Source organism: Pleurodeles waltl, chromosome 1_2, assembly GCF_031143425.1.
Source record: "Pleurodeles waltl isolate 20211129_DDA chromosome 1_2, aPleWal1.hap1.20221129, whole genome shotgun sequence".
Classification (NCBI taxonomy): Eukaryota; Metazoa; Chordata; class Amphibia; order Caudata; family Salamandridae; genus Pleurodeles; species Pleurodeles waltl.
The window spans coordinates 520577757-520595501 of NC_090437.1; positions in this window are offsets into that span (position 1 = coordinate 520577757).

The following is a 17745-nucleotide window of genomic DNA, read 5'->3' on the forward strand; positions in this document are numbered from 1 at the left end:
CCCTTCATCCATACTGACATCAAGTTCAATCAAAGTAATCTATGCAGCTACATGCACATAAAACATACAAGGTTTTGTTTGGTACAGTCCATGTGTGATGCATGTTGTGGCACACATGGAGAATAGAAAGACAGGGATGCTTTCTAAACAATCAACTTGTTAAGCCTCTTCTGGGGGGGAAGTGTAAAGTTTTGGCCCTGCAAGAGTTTCATGTGAGTCTAAGATCCTGAGTCAGTGTCAAACTCCATGGGTCTTGAATTTAAACACATGCTGCAATGCACATGCCACACTTCCTTGATGCCAACTCAAGCTATACTGTACTTCACACTCCATTGTCTTACACAGTGATCATGAGTTCACACACAGCTATGCATACTGGCTTTGCACTGCACCAACAGTATGAGTGAGAGTACTGCACACCACAACATTCAAGATAGAGAGTTTCCTGTGGGGCAGGATCCTTGTGGATGAACAGCATAATGTTAACAAATGAAGAATATTCCTGGCTTGATCACCTATCATTTTGTGGTAACATTCTACCACTGTTGTTACACATCCATTAGACAAAATGTCAGAAAAAAAACATAAAGCAAGGGACACCTTGTGTGTGGCTAAAACAAGTTACTACAAATCTGTGTCAATTGCTGCAGTGCATTACATATCATTCAGTATGGTGTTCCATGTGGGCAACATGGCCAGTGCCATGCATCAACCCATGGATTTCATGCAATAACAAATTAGACTTGACATTTTTCCAGTGCATCGCAGAGGATGTTGTGACCATGAGAGAAATATGTCTGTGAAATTGTCATTGACGTGACTATGTCCATGTGTGCTGTATAATGGAGCCAAATAAAGAAAAGAAAACAACTTCATTTACTGTCTTTTGTGCAGGAAGGGGTCCCTTCCTCCACATAAACAATGTGCAAACAGCATGGACACCCTTACACAATCCTGCAAGGGTGCCTGTGTTGGTGATAGTGTGCCTGCACTGCGTCAGTGCAACAAGACACAAGAAAACCTCAATATCTTCATGTTCATGGGGGATTTCTGACCACCTCACTCCATGCAACACAGTACATCACCTTGGCTTGCTTCACTGCATAGGGTCAATGATTAGTCAATATCCCCCTTCACAGCCAGCAAATTGGAAAATGCTACCTTGTGTGTACTATTATTAACACCAGGGAATCTATCAGAGAAATGCTGGGAGGCACAATGGGCATGTGTCCCTGCTTTGTTCTCCCCAGGGCACTTGGCAGTGCCAGAATGGGCAGCAATCATAAGTGCAGCCCTTCAAGAAGGAGAAATAGCTCTGAGCCACCTATAATGGCAGTGCTATCAACAGAGGGTGGTTGCACTTTTTACAGTGGGTGTGGCCCCATGCAAATGAGTGATTCACTTTGCCTCTGTGTCTGTGCTGTACCATAAACATTGGTGAACAGCCAAAAAGGATGTCAGCAGTGCACTGACTGTTCTCCCCCTGACTACAGCCTTCAGGAGGCGTGAAAGTGGGCCCTATGGCCCCATCCAAACATACACTTCCATGTGAGTGCTCTCACTCATTGCACTACTGTGCACTTGGATCTCTGATACTTCATGTAATTTGCAGGCAGGTGCCACATGCAAAGTGCAACATGGAGCTGTTCCAAAAAACTGCTCAGTTTCACACTTCAATGTGCAGCCACCAGAGCAATGCAAGTCTCACCCAAACCTGGGGGTAGTGAAAGTATTACATTGTGTGCATTTTCATAGTTAGCACAGGATGCACCTCCTGTAAGCTGTGTTGTTACACAAATAGAGGAAATATCCCCTATAGGAAGTGGGCCACCAGTAACGCAATAAGGGCCACATGTAGGTAGCTAAAAATTTGCGAGTTGGAAATTGCGAGTCGTTGCGACTCGCAATTTCCGACTCGCAAAATGGAATCCAACAAGAAAAAGCGACTTCATTTTGAGACTCGCAAATGAAGTCGCACTGCAGATCGCGAGTCCGCTGTTTGCGAGGTCGCTATTTGCGACCTCGCTAAAAACGAACACGCAAATTGCGAGTGGGTGCCGCAAATTGCGACTGTGCCGCAAATTGCATGCGGGTGCAGCAGAACACTCTGGAAAACACTTCCTGGCTCCTGATGATGACATCACAGCCAGGAAGTTTACTAATACACCTGGGAGGAGGGAGGACCACACCCATTTACAACTGTTGAACAGCCAACAGGAGGAACAGCAGCAACAATGGAGGAATCAGCCAGAAAGAGGAAGATCACATTTTCTGAAAAAGAACTGGAGGTGCTGACGGATGAATGCTGCCAGCACCATGATCAACTCTTTGGAAGATCAGCCCTCAGTGTGCCAGAGCTGGAGAAAAGGAGGATTTGGACTGAAATACAAGACAAGGTGAATTCAATGGGGGTGAGCCACAGGAGCATTGATGAACTTAAAAAACTGTGGTATGACCTGCGCTCCCGGACCAAGGAGAGGTTGGCAGAGCACCTCCGGGAGATGAGGGGCACTGGAGGAGGCCCATCTACCGTACCACCACCCACACCCTTGGAGGAAAGAGTGGAAGAGACCCTGGAGCCAGAGGCAGTGCCTGGAATAGGAGAGCTGGACACATCAGCCCCAGGACCATCAACCAGTGAGTACCATAAAACATGCATGTACACCCATATCAGCCATACCCCCACCCACCTAGTACACAGCAGCATGCACAACCAAAATAGCTCCATTTCAGAGTAGCAACCACCAGAATGGTGCATTATGGGCATTGTAGTCAAGTAGGCAGCTGATAGGCAACAGTTTATTAGGAAGCATACAACAGATGGTAGATACTGACAGTGTGTTCCCTATGTCCCACAGGTCTCCCACAAGATACCACCTCCAGCCACACCATGCAGGGGTCAGAGGTCAGCCACCAGGCAGCACAGGACCCAGGAGCAGCCACCACAGGGACCTGCACCACCCAACCACAGTCCCCTCCAGATGCACCAGTGGCCATAGTGGAGATAGAGCCAGCACCCGGTCCCAGCCACTGTGCCAGCCAACAGGACACAGATCCACCACCGCGTCGCAGGCGACGTGTCCTTGTCCCTACAGTGTCACAGGGAGATGTAGGGGACGCCTCCATGTCCGCCGCCGAGGCTGCACTCATCCATGGTCAGCGCCTGCAGACAAGGCAACTGAGACTGATTTTAGGGGCCATGCGGCGAATGGAAAGGAATCAGACAACAGGGCTGGCACAGGTCCACACAGAGCTACAACACCTGAACAGTAATGTAGGTGACCTTGCGCTCTCAATCAGACAACTAGTGGCTGAACTTGTCACGGAGAGAGAGGGTGAAAGGCGCCGTGACAGGCAACTGATCCACCGACTAGACCGCATGGGTGCCTCCATCGTCCGGCTGGCTGTAAATACCACAGGGCTGTCACGCCGCACAGTCAGCCTACAGGTGGATATGGGCCACTTTGCCAGCGATGTGGCACGCGGGCTGGGACGGATAAGCCAAGCTGTGGACATGATGGAGGCACGACAGGTGGCTAGGGGCGCGGCAGACACGCCACAAGACAGTGAGGAGGGCTCAACTATAAGTAGTGCATCTGCCACAGACACCAGGGTGTTGCGTAGTGGAAGTGCACGGCAGGGACCTGCAGACGCTCCAGGAACCAGCCATGCTGGGCTTCCCAGGCGTAGGATGTGAGCTACGCACTGACATACAATGGAGGCACATGAGGTTAATATGTCCTCATAGCAGGTGGACTTTTACAGCCCCTGATCAATAGTTAATTTCAATAGTTTTTGGTTCACTTCATTAAAGTTCTTGTTTGTTGCACTTCACACCTGGGCTCTTTGTGTGTGACATTTGTGTGTATGCTGACAGTTACCACGTACCTTCCAAAGTATTGGTTTGCAATGTGGTCCCGTCTCTGTCTGCCTTGATTTGCAATGCTTCTATCCCCATGATGGCGATGTGGTAGCTCTTGCTCGTCATCCTCCAAATCTGGGTCTTCTGGGGTGAGATGTAGACCACGTCTGGTGGCAATGTTGTGCAGTATAGCGCATGCGCCAACGATCTTGAATGCTGTTATTGGTGCATACTGGAGGGCACCTCCACTTCTGTGGAGGCATCGGAATCTTGCCTTCAACAGTCCAAAGGTCCTCTCTATAATATTTTGGGTCCTCCTATGTACACTGTTGTATCGCCTGGCTGTCTCATTGCTGGGTGTTCAGTACGGGGTAAGTATCCATGGTCGTAGTGCATATGCACTGTCACCTGTTTGGCACAAAATGAATAATGTTAGCTGGGCATAGATGGGTTCCACATTGACCTGTGTGTATGTTTGCAAGGTGTATTCAGCTATACCTAGGACATATCCGTCTCCAAACTCCCCACGTTCTAGGCTTGGTGTATCCCACTGTGCCTGAAAATGTACGAGTCATGTGTACTCCCTGGAAATTAAGCTACCATGTCAGTGATGACATAATGGGCGTCACATACCACCTGGATGTTCAGTGAGTGGGTACACCTCCGGTTGCGGAACAGATATTCCAGATTTGCAGGAGGGCATATTTGTATATGTGTCCCGTCTACACTCCCTATTACATGTGGGAAGTTGGCAATCCTGTAGAATTCCAACTTGGTGCTGTTGATTTCTGCCTCGTTCCTGGGTAGGTATATGTATCTGGACATGTGTGTGAGTATGGCATCTAGGAATGCTCTGAAGAACCGTGAGAGTGCACTTTGAGACACCCCACCTGCCACAGCAATGACCCCCTGATAGCTACCCGAGGCCAAGAGGTGCAGTGAGCATAGCACTTGCACATGTGTGGGGATGGCGCTGCCGCGCACAGTCTGGCGTTGAAGCTGCGGATTGAGTAGATCTATTAATTCTAATATTGCTGCACTGCTGAGTCTGTATTTGTCATAAATCTCCTCCTCAGTTTGTTGGAAAAGTGTCTGGCTGGTTCTGTATATCTTCTCCTGTCTCTGGCTCCTCCTCCTCATCTGCTGTGCGGCGTGGGTTCTCCTCCTCCTTGCTATCACATATATGTCCGCCATCTTGAGTGACCCACGTGCCTTCTGGGTCTCCTTTTATACTTTGGTTATGGTTACCACCTGCTCTGAGTTAGTGGTAAATTGGAAGTGCAAAATGGTTTTTTTGCGACTAGTCGCAATTTGCGAGTGGCTATTTCATATGGTTTGCGACTCGCAAATTGCGACTTGCTATTTGCGAGTCGCAATTTTTGCGAGTTGGTAATGGTTCCCCTCGCAATTTGCAAGTCGGAAATGGGGTGTTTACATCCCATTTCCGATTTTGCGGGGTCGCAAATAGCGATTCGGGCCATTTGCGACTCGCAAAATTTTGCTACATCTGGCCCCAGGCCACTGATATGGGCACTCTCAACATGTACATGCAACACATTAATGTACATCAAGGATGTTCCCTCCAGTAGTCTTATGCAATACACTGGTCTACGTAATTGTTTACATGCATATCAATAAACACTACACTGTAAAACACACATTTACCACACTGCGTAAAAAAGGGCACATTAGCATAATGCATGATTTTTTTAAGCCATTGAGTCTGGTGGATGTGACGCTTTCCAGCCAAGGTGTCAGAACTACAGCCTGGTGCTTTGTCATGCCTTGTGTGAAAATCGTGCATTGGCTATTTTACCATTGAAAGTGTCACAAAAAACAACACATTTGGTGAAAACATGATGTATCTGCCCAGGGAATGAAGCAATGGCTCACAGTTTTTTTGTCTGTGTTTGGTAGTAATTGTATGTTGTCTTTGCTGGAGAGTGTTTTGGTGTATTTTGGTATTGTTGTACTGTGTGCTGTCCCTGTGGTGTACCAAAAGTTTAGATTGTATTTTGTGATTGTTTATTGTATTTTTTTTCCTGTGTATTGTTGAGTGTCTGTCTTTTGGCTATAATTGTTAGGGGTAGTCGTGGGTTTGTTTGATATTTTGTATATTTTAAGGGTAAGATTGTGTTTGGGAAGGGAAATGTCTGGAAGGGCAGGACACGAAACATGAATGAGTAGGAGTTTGGTGGGTTCTTGTGTCTCATCACACACTACCTCCTGAACATGATTGCCAGTGGTGACCGGGTCATAAAGGGCTACCAAATGCAGGAGAGAAAGACCAGATGGGAGCTGGTGCTGCAACACATAATTCAGCTGAGCAGACAAAGCACTAACTGAAGCATCGATAGGCAGATGTGGTCAGCTGGGAGGGTGACACCTGAGTTACATTGGAGTCACAGTTAGTGGAGATGTTGGTGAGTACACATATTCTGTGAGCTCTTCCCTGTGTCACATTTGCTGTTAGAAATGAGGTGTCTAGTTGGCAGTTAGTTTACACCCTCTCCAAGTAGGGACCTTCACTCAAGTCAGGGTAAGGGAGATACACAGCTCAGATAACCCCTACTCACCCCCTTGGTAGCTTGGCACAAACAGTCAGGCCTATCTCAGAGGCAATGAGTAAAGTATTTGTACCAACAAACAGAGTAACACCATAAAAAGACTCAACAACAATTTAAAAAACATCCAATATTTATCTAAATCAAACACAACTAAAATTACAAAAAAACAATATATACAAGCATGAATTTTTAAATTAAAAAGAGTCCTAATCCATATAAATCAATGGATGTGTTGTTTTAACAGAAAGTACCTGGTGTGCATCAAAAACAAAGCCACACCGGCAAGCGTGCATCAGACAAACAAGTGATGCATTGATTCCTTACTCGCAAGTGATCCTGTGCGTCCAGTTTTTCTCCGCTGGGTAAACGATGCATCAATTCTTTCCTTACGAGGAAGGGATGCATCGATTTCCAGACAAGCAGCCTCAGTTCTGTGCAGTAACGTTGAAGATTTTGATGCCCTGGGTCGATGTGTAGAAAATTCTGATGTGCTGTGCAAAGGTTCCGCATTGAGAACAGGCACAGCGTTGATCTTCCAGTTGCGAGACAGGTGTTGCATTGAATTTTCAGCCGTGGAACAAGCATTGCATCAATTTTTCAGACGTGCACACAGGTGTGAGTGGATTTCCCTTGCAGGTGCCAGCTTCCACTTTTAAGGGACTGGATTTGGCACCACTTAGCATGTAAGGACTCTCAGCAAAAGAGTCCAGGCACTGGCAGATGAGGTCTTTGATATCCCTGAGACTTCAGAACAGGGTCCAGGCACAGTCCACGCCTTTGGAGAAACTTCACAAACAGGTTTTCAGAAAGCAAAGTCCAGTCTTTTCCCTCTTCAGGCAGAAGCAGCAACAGGACACTAGCACAGCAAATCAACAGAGAGAATGGCAGGTCCTCCTCAAGCATCAAGCTTTTCTCCATGGCAGATGTTCCACTTCATCCAGAAGTAATCTAAAGGTGTGGGGTTAGCAGTCCAATACTTATACTCATTTTTCCCTTTGAAGCAGGCAAACTTCAAAGGAAAGACTTTGTAGTGCACAGGCCCCACCTCTTCCTTTGGCCTGCCCCAGACACACACCAGAGGGTTGGAGACTGTCTTATGAGAGGACAGGCACAGCCCTTTCAAGTGCAGGTGTCAGCTCCTTCCTCCCACTCTAGCCCAGGAAGACTCATCAGGAAATGCAGGACATAACTCAGCTCCCTTTGTGTCACTGTCTGGAGGGAATTCACAAGCAGTCCAACTACCAGTCTGACCCAGATGGGTATTCAGTAGCCAGAGGGCTGCCACAGTTATTGCATTGGTCATGTGACATGTTACTACCTGAATGCTCTGCAATAGGGAGACAGACAGCATGTGTATCTTACTAACGAGGACTGAACTGATGGCCTAGATGGGTATTTTCTTTATTATGTTATTGAGGTCCACAACAGTATACTTACTGTAATTACAACTTTCTCTAAACTCTGGGTATTCGTTAAGCATTTTTACCAGTTTAAGATGGCTGCATAGTCACTGGAATGGTCACATGATCTATCACTTCCTTATTTAAATTTGCCAGGAAGGCAAGCAATGTTTGATTCTGACTCACATGGGCTGAGCAGTTGTGGATGGAGACAGACGCTAGCGGTTCCATATTTAGAAGGTATGACTACGCTGCTTTGGAGGCAGCGTTTTTCTAGAGTTTATTTTGTATGATGGTTAAGCAATTTTAATATTTTAACCTTTGTGGATTTGTTTACTTGGGCTTGTAGGTTGAAGCCCCCTTGGGTGTTGCTACAGAGCCATTTTTTGCAACCTGTTGTAAGTAGCAGAATGTAGCTATTCTGGTTGGGAGCATGACACAGTTCATCATATGGTGCACGTTTGCTATGTCTTTAAAGTATATTTTTAACTTTATTTGTCATGTAGGTGGTGGCTTATATTAGTGTCCACACCTGTGTTTGTGGTGTTTTCTTAGGTTAAACAGGTGGTACACATGGTGTGATCTGGCAGATTGCACTTACTCTTTTATAATTAATTTTCTTTATGTGTAGGTATTATTTTACAACACTTAGGCCCTCATTACAACCCTGGTGGTCGGTGATAAAACGGCGGTAACACCGCCAACAGGTCGGCGGTAAAAATATTAGAATCATGATCACAGCGGAAACCGCCAACACAAACAGCCACTTTAACACACTGACCACCACTGCAGCAGTAACCGCCAACAGCCAGGCGGAAGACAATGTACTGCCCATTGCATTACAACACGCTTATTCGTCACATTTTCCGGGGCCGTACCAATGCCATTAAAAGCACAGCAGAAACAGTACTCTGAAGGGAAACGACTCACCGCTCAACACTCAAGGAAGAACCGCAACACCATGTACCCAAACTGCAGGTGTTCCCCTTTGCTGGTGTACCTTCTCATACACCAGGAACACAAACGCCGGTGAAGACGACCACGGTGAGCGCTGCACCTAGCACACAAGGGAGGGGGGAGGAAAAAGAGAGTGACACACACACGCAACACCCGCACCCCCACCCCCAACACCATACACACAAACAGATACAACAACATTACATATACATCCCGTAACCCTCAGGAATAACGCAAGGACATAAGGAATGGAGTAAAATGAGTGTAATATTATAAATTTTGAAAAATACGTTCTTAAAGCAATAAACAGTATGTACAATATATACATTATATACAAAAGGAAGGACAATGCCCACTCCAAAGTGTCCGTGGCCCACTGAGCCAAACTACATAGGCCAAGGCCACACTTGACTCCTGCCTCAATATGGAGAGAACACTGCAGGGGCATCAGGTTGAAAAGACACAGGCACCTCAGGGGGACGGGGAATGGGGGGCACCTCAGCCGGAAGATGGTACAGTGCCACTGGCCTGAAGGGGGCTCCTTGCCCACTGCTTGGTCGTGGGGAGTGCAAGGCCACAGTCTCTCAAGTGGGTGGTTTGCCCACTGCTTGGTCCTGGGGAGTGCAAGGCCACAGTCTCTTAAGTGGGTAGTTTGCCCACTGCTTGGTCCTGGAGAGTGTAAGGCCACAGTCTCTCAAGTGGGTGGTTTGCCCACTGCTTGGTCCTGGGGAGTGCAAGGACACAGTCTCTCTAGTGGATGTTTTCTTCCACATGTTCTGGAGGGGGCCTTGTGCCCAGCGTGTTTCATCCTGGCAAGGAGGGGGTGAGTGGATGGCTTCTTCCACTGGTTCTGGAGGGGGCCTTGTGCCCAGTGTAATTCATCCTGGCAAGGAAGGGATGAATGGATGGCTTCTTCCACTGGTTCTGGAGGGGCCTTGTGCCCAGTGTGCTTCATCCTTGCAAGGAGGGTGGGAGTGGATGCCTTCTTCCACTGGTTCTGGAGGGGGCCTTGTGCCCAGTGTGCTTCATTCGGCAAGGAGGGGGTGAGTGGATGGCTTCTTCCACTGGTTCTAGAGGGGGCCTTGTGGCCAGTGTGCTTCATCCTGGCAAGGAGGGGGTGAGTGGATGCCTTCTTCCAATGGTTTTGGAGGGGGCCTTGTGCCCAGTGTGCTTCATCCTGGCAAGAATGCGGTGAGTAGATGGCTTCTTCCACTGGTTCTAGGGGGGGCCTTGTGTCCAGTGTGCTTCAACCTGGATGGAGCAAGGTCTCAGTCTCTCACCTGTGTGTCACATTGACAGGTGTTGCAGGCGCCACAGCGCACTGCAGCCCATGTAGTCACCACTAAACACTGCTCGCCGGCGGTGACGGCTGCTCAGTGGATGCCAGTTACGCTGCAGGTGGCGGTGCTGGCAGTGGTGGTGGCAGCCTCCAGGCCTTCAGCTGCAGCCTCGGACGGCTGCCCACTGGGGCTGCTGCTGCTGGTAGTAGTGCTGTTGGTGGCGGGTCATGTGGCGGTGCTGGCGGCGGGAAATGTGGAGGTGCTGGTGGCGGTGCATGTGGCACTGCTAGCTGCAGTGCAGGTGGAGGTGCTGGCAGTGGTGGTGGTAGTATCCAGGCCTTCACCTGCAGCCTCGGACGGCTGCCCACTGGGGCTGCTGCATCTGGCAGTGGTGCTGCTGGCAGCGGTGCATGTGGCGGTGCTGCAGCGGTGTAGGTGGCGGTGCTAGCCGTGGTGCAGGTGGCGGTGCTGGCAGTGGTGGTGGTAGCCTACAGGCCTTCACCTGCAGCCTCGGACGGCTGAAGTACCATTACTGGTGTTGTGTGCCCCTTCCTGCCCTTGGCAGATGGTGGCGCCTCCTTGCTTCTGCCAGCTGGTGTCTTTTTCTTGCCCTCGCTGGCTGGTGGTGCCTCCTTCCCCTTGCTGGCTGGTGTCCCCTTCTTGCCCTTGCTAGGTGGCGGATCCTCCTTGGTCTTGGCAAGTGGTGCTGGCACACTGGCTGGGCTGACGTGTGCCTCCTTGGAGCCTCTCACACCTGCAGTAGCTGCAGAAACCACAGTGGCCGTGGACTGGGTGGCTTAGGTGCTGGCCTGGGATCCGGCCACCTTGGCCCGAAGTGAAGGATGGGGGGGAGGGGAAGGGAGTAGATCAAGGGTGGCGAGAAAAAGCTTCTTAGGGACACTGGGGCAGGAAGAGGGTGAAGGTTTGGGAGTGGAGGAAGAGGGAGTGGTTGTAGGAGGAGTCAGTCTGCTGTGTTTGGGTGCAGGTGCATGGGCTGGATGCTGTTGTGAGGGGGATGGCTTTGGAATGTCTGTGTGCTTGAGCTTGTGTACTTTGGGAGAAGGGGTCACAGACACAGTGGGAGAGGACACAGGGGACGTGTGCATGGATGTGGGGGTGGTGACTGCCAGTGAGGGGCGTGTAGTGATAGGCGTGCTGGTGATGGAGGTAGTGGATGAGGATGTAGTGCATGCAGGTGTGAGTGGAGAAGCTACTGGGAAGGAGGTGGAGGAGGAGGAGGAGGGGGACACAGTGGAGGCAGTGGATGTTGGTGTGTCTGCATGTGGATGGTGCTTGTGTGAGTGCCTGTTAGATGAAGTGTGGTGCTTGTGTTTGCCTGAGCCACTTCTGTGTGTTGATTTAGGTGATTGATGGTCTGAAGGTGTGCTTGGGATAGGCTGGGGTTGAGGGGATTCGGACTGGGAAGAGGAAGTTGGAGGAGGGGCTGGAGATAGGGACAATGGCAGCCATTAGTGCGTTGGCCAGAGCCTGGAATGCTCTCTGTTGGGCTGTCACGCCAGAGTGAATGTCCTCCTGTATGTATTTGTTTGTTGCAAATGCCCTGCTAGACCCTGGATGGCATTCAGTATGGTTGACTGCCCAACAGAGAGGGATCTCAGGAGGTCAATAGCCTCCTTACTGAGGGCAACAGGGCTGACTGGGACAGGGCCTGAGGTGCCTGGGGTGAAGGAGATGCCCACCCTCCTGGGTGAGCGGGCACGGGAAACTCACTGAGGGGCTGCTGGAAGGGCGGTGCTGGTACGGGGGTGGCGGCTGTATCTGTAGTTGGGGTGGGCACTGAGGTGTCACCACCGCCAGGGAGCTGCCATCAGAGGAGGTGTCGCTGTCAGAACTGTCCCTTCCTGTCTCTGTCATGGTGCTCCCCTCGCCCTCTGTCCACTGGTGCCCTCACCATCAGCGGATTTGGCCTCCAGGCCCTTGTGGGATGCAGCTCCCTCCGTTGCTGGTGCCTCTGCTCCTCTGCCAGATGATGCTAATGCAAACAAGGATAGGGTGACAAAACAAAACAGCCCTATGCACTAGGACATGCAGTACCAGTTACACTGCTAGTCACCAGCCCATGGGGTACAATGCCTAACGTATTAGCTGCACACCTGAAACCTTCAGGACCCTGCCCAGTAGTAGTTGCCCACTAACAATATTGGGGTTGGAGTGCATCTGATCTTGCCCATCATTGAACATAACCAGCCTTGTTCGCCTTGGCCTAGGGGTATCTACAGCCCACATCCCCCACCCAGGTAATACCTTAACGCGCGCAAAGTCATGATTCTAAATCTGTACTCATCCCCTTGTGGCTGCTGTGCCTTCAAGTGCCCATCCAACTCCGGATAGGCCACCGCAAGGATGCGGAACATCTGGGGGGGGTCAGGGTACGATGGGCACCCCTTCCTCATTAGGAGGCCTGCCCCAGCTGGGCCTCCGCCGTCTTCCTTGCCCAGCGACGCAGGTCCTCCCACCGTTTGCGGCAGTGGGTGCTCCGCCTGTCAAAGACCCCCAGGGTTTGCACCTCCTTAACAATGGCACACCAAATACCTTTTTTCTGATGGGTGCTGACCTGCAGGAAAAAAACAGCAGAAAAGGTATTAGTCAGACCATCCGGACTGTTATACTCATGGCCCACCATATCCCCCCATCCACTTACGCACATACAATGCCACCATATATGCAGCACTCTGCCCAGGATCCCTCAGACCCCACCCCTACACTGGACTTACACACACAGCAACATTCATGGCCCACGCATCATGCTCACAGTGTACTCACCTGTTTGTCTGGAGGACCATAGAGTAAAGTGTACTGGGGTAGGACCCCATCCACCAGTCCTCGGAATTTAAGGCAGGGGCCCTTTCCCCAGACACTCTTCGAGACACAGGTCACAGCAGCACTTGCAGTGTAGGTCCTCTCCTGTTGAAGGTCAGGTAGCAAGTGAGTGCACAGATAGAAAATGGCAGTCACGTCCGCGGCACTGTGTACCGTCACCTCCGGCGTACATCGCCATTGGCTCCTGGAACCCATAGGGCACAATGATAACCACTCTAGAGTTCAACCGCTGAGGATGAAAAGAAGATGAAGACATCTCCTCATGTACAGACCTCTGGTGGACCTGGCGATAATGGTGGACAGGCACATTATCCTGACCTACAGACTTGATAGGGCCACAATCCAAGAACTGTGTGCGGAATTGAAGCCAGACCTCATTTCAGCTATCCGACACCCCACAGGTATCCCCCCTCTAGTGCAGGTCCTGTCAGTGCTCCATTTCCTGGCAAGTGGTACCTTCCAAGCGACAGTGGCCATGGCATCAGGGATTTCACAGCCTATGTTCTCAAACGTGCTGACCAGAGTGTTGTCTGCCCTGCTGAAACACATGTGCAGCTACATCGTATTCCCCCCAGGTGGAGGATTTGGCCACAGTGAAGGCTGACTTCTATGCACTGGGACATATCCCCAACATCATTGGTGCCATTGATGGTATACATATTGCATTTGTTCCCCTCCGCCCCGGAGAAATGAACAAGTGTTCAGAAATAGGAAAAACTTTCATTCTCTGAATGTGCAGATGGTGTGTTTGGCAGACCAGTACATCTCCCATGTCAATGGCAAGTATCCTGGCTCTGTGCATGATGCCTTTATCTTGAGGAATAGCAGCATCCCATATGTGATGGGCCAACTCCAGAGGCACCGGGTGTGGCTAATAGGTGAGCCTAAGGTCTCCACCCAGTATAAGTTGGTGTCTGGGTATGGGGTTGCCCCTAAGGGTTAGTGTGTGTCTAACATGTATCCCTAGATATTTGCAGGTGACTCTGGTTACCCCAACCTCTCATGGCTACTGACCCCAGTGAGGAATCCCAGGACAAGGGCAGAGGAATGTTACAATGAGGCACATGGGTGAACAAGGAGGATAATTGAAAGAACCTTTGGCCTCCTGAAGGCCAGGTTCCGGTGCCTCCATCTGACAGGTGAATCCCTGTACTACTCACCCAAGAAGGTGAGCCAGATCATCGTTGCATGTTGCATGTTGCACAACCTGGCCTTGAGACGCCAGGTGCCTTTTCTGCAGGAAAGTGAGCCTGGAGATGGTCTTCTGGCAGTGGTGAAGCCTGTGGACTTTGAGGAAGAGGAGGTGGAGGAAGAAGATGTGGACAACAGAAGTAATATAATACAGCAGTACTTCCAGTGACACACAGGTAAGACACTGTAACTTCACTTTACATTTCAGTTTTCTATTGGACATTTTACATGGCAGCCTGATTTCCCTATGTCTATGTTCACTTACTGTACCCTTGGGTATCTCTATTTTCAGATCTCTGTGGCCCACTCTGGCTCCTGGTATGTTTACTGCTGCCCACTAAAGTTCATACCAATGTATATATAGGTGTATATATGACTTGTAATCATTTGAGAATGTTGTACTAATACATATTTCAATCATTTGACAGACTCAAGATTTGTATTTGTTCCAAGGGTGTTTATTTAAGTGCTCATATGTAGAGGGGGATGTGCAATGGGCTGGGGTGCTGGGAGAGGAATGTCCAGTTAGAGTCCAGTCTCTTGGTAACACAGGTGGGGCATAGGAAGGGGAGGAATGGCAGTTCAAGGTGGACAGGATGACAGAGTTGGACAGAAGGGTGACAATCAGGAGAGTCCTATTTTCTGGCAGGGTCTTGGCAATGTTCTCTGGCTTCTGCCTGGATCGCAGGAACCGTTTGCGGGGTGGTTCTCCTTCTGAAGGGGGTGGGGTGCTGGTGGCCTGTTGGTCCTGTGGTGGGGCCTCCTGTCCACTAGTGCCGGCAGGGATGGAGGGCTGTTCTTCAGTGTGGCTAGTGTCAGGGGTCCGTTGGTGTGCCTCTGCCTCCCTCATGGCGTTGCCCATGTCAGCGAGCACCCCTGCAATGGTGACCAGGATGGTGTAGATGTTTTTGAGGTGTTCCCTTAATCCACAGGTTCTGTCCCTCCTGCATCCGCTGGGTCTCCTGGAACTTGTAGAGTATCTGGCCCATGATCTCCTGGGAATGGTGGTATGCTCCCAGGATATTGGTGAGCGCCTCCTGGAGAGTCGGTTCCCTGGGCCTGTCTTCCCCCTGTCGCACAGCAGTCCTCCTAGTTTCCCTGTTGTCCTGTGCCTCCATCCCCTGAACCGTGTGCCCACTGCCACTGACCCCAGGTCCCTGATCATCCTGTGTTTGTTGGGTAGCCTGGGGGCCCAGTCGTGGTGGACACACTGCTGATTGATGTTTCCAGGGGACAGTGGCATGGGCCCGCTGGGTGGGTGCTGTGCTGGTGTTTCTTGAGTGGGGAGGCTCTGTGGTGGGTTGGGACTGTGGCAGGGTGACCGACTGTCCAGAGGTCCCTGATGGGCCAGGTTGGTCATCGTGATCCAGGCGTGCAGAGCTGCTGTCATCATTGTGGGCATCCTCTGGTGGGGGACTAAATGTTGCTGGCAACTACTCTCTGGTGACGTTGAGTAGGGGTCCTGTGGGGATGAAAATGCAGTGTTATTGTATCTGCGTGTGCCATCTTGTGCATGGGTGTGTTTCCCTGTATGTTTGGGATAGCCCTGTCAGCTTTGTCTTGTGTGCGTGGTGATTTTGTGGGCTAGGTGATTCTCTCTAATGGGCATGCTGGGTGATGGGTGTCCATGCAGGTCTGTGATGGGGGTCCATGGATTGGTGTTACATGCAGGGGTTGGTTTAGGGATGGTTGGGTTGTGATAGTGGGCTATATGTGAGGTGGTGGAGTGATGAGAGTGAGGGTAGGGGTAGGAGTTTGTGATGTAATGCAGGTAGGGTGGGGGATACAGTAGTAAAGATATGACTTATCAGAGTCCAGTCCTCCTAGTACTCCTGCGAGGCCCTCAGGATGCATTATTGCCAAGACTTGCTCCTCCCATGTTGTTAGCTGTGGGGAAAGAGGTGGGGGCCCACCGCCAGTCCTCTGTACAGCTACCTGGTGTCTTGCAACCACGGAACTCACCTTCCCCCGTAGGTCGTTCCACCACTTCCTGATATCATCCCTTGTTCTTGGATGCTGTCCCACGGTATTGACCCTGTACACAATTCTCCACCATAGCTCCATCTTCCTTGCAATGGACATCTGCTGCACCTGTGATCCAAATAGCTGTGGCTCTACCCGGATGATTTCCTCCACCATGACCCTTAGCTCCTCCTCTGAAAACCTGGGGTGTCTTTGGGGTGCCATGGATGTGTTGTGAGTGATATGTGTGAGGATGTGTGGGGTGATGTGTGGGGTGATGTGTTGTGCTGTGTGCTGTGAGGTGCGTGGATGGTGTATGGGTGATGATGTTCTCTGGCTCAGATTGAGTGGGTGCTCCTGGCTTGTGTCTCTCTCTGTTGTCAATCTTTTTTGTCATTGAAAGGGTTGTGGGTAATGTGGGTGTGTGTTTTATAGTGGTCTGAGTGTGTGGGTGTGGTGTGTGTATGTGTGTCAGGTGTGTGTAGTTTGAATTGTCCAATGTGGTGTAGTTTTGTAAGTGTGTGTATATTTTGAGTGCAGCAGTGTGTACCGCCAATGGTTTACCGCGGTTGAAAGACCACCGTGGTGATTTGTGGGTCCTGATACTGTGGGCGTATTCCTGTTTGCGTAACTGTGTGGGTTTTGGTACCACCAATTTATCACTGACCTTTGGTCTGGTGGACTTGTGTGGGTGTCTGTATTGTGGCGGATTTCTCAGTGTGGTTCTAATACCCGTAGCGGAATACCGCTGCGGTAACGGTATGTTGGCGGCAGTCAACACCGCGGTAGGCGGCATTTACCGCCAGGGATGTAATGAGGGCTATAGTGTAGGTATAGTACTTCTAACATTTTAGGTGGGATAAGTAAATATTTTGGGGCTGGGGGTTTATGATTTTTTGCGGGTTGGGGGGTGATATTTTAGATATGCGTGTTATAAAGAAAACAAAATAACTTTAAAAAAATACAAACAAAGATACATTTGGATCATATGTGTAGATAGTTTTAGTGTAGGTGTAGTGTTAGAGTTTCTGTATGAAGATGTGTATTAATGGGGAGGGGTGGGGATGTTTAACCTGTTGTGGTATATGTTTAGAATACGCTAAGTTAAGATAAGATGTTTTAGATGTTTTTTAGGATAACATACTGTAGTTTAAATAACATAGTTTAGATTAGGTGTAGTTTCGTTAATGTATGTTAAGATACATTATGTAGTGTAGATTATGTAATTTTATATTTACATTAAATATCTTTGAATACTATATACATGTCTACCTCATGTTTACTGTGTAGGCATTAGCATGTGTGCCTATGTAATGTTAACTACATGCATTTTCTTTGCGAGCAGTGTTTTCAGACATGTGTGACTCAGTGAAAGGCCTGTGGAGAGGAATCTTTCTGGTTGGGCATGGAATGACATTAGGATCGACAAACATAGTTGTGATCTGTAAGTGTCACGCTTAATGTGAAAGAGGAGGCAGGCCAAAACAGGTTTTCCCATTTTGTTGCTCTGTGTGTGTGTGTGTAATGCCACGTGCATTAGAGGTGTGGTTATGTAAAACCATTTTCACTAATCCAGGACCTCCGTGGTCACAAACTGATTGGCAGGCCCTAGCGCACTGAGCCTTCTATCGTTTGTTGGCTAGTATCCTTGATAGACTCCCCACCTGTGACTTAATTCACCCTCA